This window comes from Lathyrus oleraceus, chromosome 2, assembly GCF_024323335.1.
Source record: "Lathyrus oleraceus cultivar Zhongwan6 chromosome 2, CAAS_Psat_ZW6_1.0, whole genome shotgun sequence".
Lineage (NCBI taxonomy): Eukaryota > Viridiplantae > Streptophyta > Magnoliopsida > Fabales > Fabaceae > Lathyrus > Lathyrus oleraceus.
Genome location: NC_066580.1, coordinates 141,229,320 through 141,231,792, shown reverse-complemented (window position 1 = coordinate 141,231,792; position 2,473 = coordinate 141,229,320). Strand labels below are relative to the sequence as shown.

The 2,473-nt window shown below is 40.2% G+C and overlaps 1 non-coding gene across 1 annotated transcript; it reads left to right on the top strand.

The window, feature by feature from the left end:
- Positions 1–1,853: 1,853 nt before the first annotated feature.
- On the top strand, positions 1,854–1,960 carry LOC127125058 (small nucleolar RNA R71). Its single transcript, XR_007804523.1, has one exon. It is a non-coding gene; the product is annotated as a small nucleolar RNA R71 (small nucleolar RNA).
- The last annotated feature ends 513 nt before the right edge of the window (positions 1,961–2,473 follow it).

Below are 2,473 nucleotides of genomic sequence, written 5' to 3'. Positions count from 1 at the left end.
GCAGTTTCTTAAGTTCTAAGGTTGGTTTCTTAGGGCATGGCATAGGATCTGGGGTAAGGGATAAACATTCGTAAAGGTTATCATCGATGTAGGGTTTCTTAAAGTCATCATCTTCCTTTATGAGAGTTGATGGTAACTTAATTATTTTTATAATTTCTTCTTGTTCTAATTCTCTAACACATTCATCAATGATATCTAAGGCATAACACGTGTCTCCCATCACGGGTGCCATAAGAAATTTCGAAAGTATAAATTCTATTTTCTCGTCACCTACCTCAAATGTCAACTTTCCTTTCTTGACATCTTTTATGGCTCCTGCAGTCGATAAGAATGGTCTACCTAGAAGGATGGGTATATCATTGTCTTCTTTGATGTCCATGACAACAAAATCAGTAGGGATAAATAACTGACCTATCCTAACAGGGACATCTTCTAAAATGCCTATCGGATATTTAACAGATCTATCGGCTAACTGAAGTGACATCTTAGTGGGTTGTAATTCTCCTAAGTTTAACCTTTCACAAACTGCTAAAGACATTAGGCTCACACTAGCTCCTAAGTCTAGAAAAGCTTTTTCGATGACATGATTACCCAAAAGGCAAGGAATGGAGAAATTTCCAAGATCTTTATCTTTCTTTGCTAATTTGTCCTCGGAAATACCATTACATTCCAAAGGCTTCAGATCGTCAAGTCTACGTTTGTTGGTAAGGATGTCTTTGAGAAACTTTGCATAAGAAGGTATTTGGGTGATGGCTTATGTGAAAGGGATTTCTACATGAAGTTTTTCTATAACTTTAATAAATTTTTGATACTGTTTATTGATCTGGGTTTGTTTGAGTCTTTGCGGATATGGTATAGGTGGTTTATATGGCGGGGGTGGTACGTAAGTTTTATCTTTAGGTTCTTCTCCTTTTTCTCGACCTTCCTGGTTTTCAGATTCCTCTGGTTCCTTTACTTCGTCCGTGGGTTTGGTACATTCCTTAGAAGTTTCGGGTTCACTCAATCTAGGGTTTGATGGCTCATCATAAGCATTCCCACTTCGTAGGGTAATGGCATTGGCTTGTCCTCTCGGATTTTGTTGAGGTTGTCCAGGGAATTGTCCTCCAGGCGTAGTCTGAGGGGCTTGGTTTAAAGCTACCTGAGAGATCTGGGTTTCAAGCATCTTAGTTTGAGTAACTATTTGGTCAACCTTGGTTCCCAACTGAGTAATCAATTCGTTAACATGAATGTTTTGGTTCATGAACTCCTTGTTTCGTTGGGTTTGAGCGGTGATAAAATTTTCCATAATTTTCTCAAGGCTTGGCTTTGGTGGCACAGGTTGCATAGGGTTATTTGATCTAGGGGCTTGATAACTAGGTCTCGGAGGTGCATTATTTTGGATTGGGTTATTGTTTTTATAGGAGAAGTTCGGGTGATTCCTCCATCCAGGGTTATTGGTATTCGAGTATGGGTTCCCTTGGGTGTAGTTCACTTGCTCAGAGTGGGTTTCGTTTAATAGACTGCATTCTGCAGATTGGTGTCCTTTGGTTCCACATATCTCACAATTCGACGAAACTGCGACTACAGTATTCGGGTTTATGCACATATGCTCGACCTTAAGGGCTAATGCGTCCATTTTAGCTTGCATCATGTCTATAAAGCTTAGTTCATGCACTCCTCCTTGGGCTTCCTTCTTCTCAACTGTTGCTCGTTCGACTCCCCATGATTGATGGTTTTGAGCCATATCTTCAATGAGGGCACTAACTTCAGGATAAGGTTTGTTCATCAAAGCGCCGCCTGTGGCAGCGTCGATGGTCATCTTCGTGTTATAGTGAAGTCCATTATAGAAGGTTTGAATGATTAACCAATTTTCTAAACCATGATGTGGGCATGCTCGTAACAACTCTTTATATCTCTCCCAAGCTTCGAACAACGATTCTCCTTGGTTTTGGGTAAATCTAGTTATATGGTTTCGAAGAACGACAGTCTTACTTGTGGGAAAATATCTAGCAAGAAATACTCTTCTAAGGTTATCCCAAGTCTTAATGGAATTGGGTGGAAGGGAATCTAACCATGATAGGGCTTTATCTCTGAGGGAAAAAGGGAATAATCTTAAACGTATTGCCTCAGGAGAAGCTCCATTGGTTTTAAAAGTGTCTGCTAATTGAAGAAATATTTTTAAATGTTGTTTTGGGTTCTCAGTAGCGAGACCTACGAATTGTCTTTGTTGCACTAGTTGCAACAGGGATGGTTTAAATTCGAAATTATTAGCTGGGATGGTTGGGTTTACTATACTAGAACTAGGTTCTTCATTAGATGGTTGAGCGAAGTCCTTAAGAGGTCTTTGGTTTTGATCTTCAGCCATAGCTCTCTTAATTCTATGAAAGAATAAACGTGCGCGAGCGTAACGTTCAGGTTCTGCCAGAGGATATACTAAGCTTAAACTTCCGGTGCTGCGAGTTCTTCGCATTGACCGGCGGGAAATAGCCTAAGT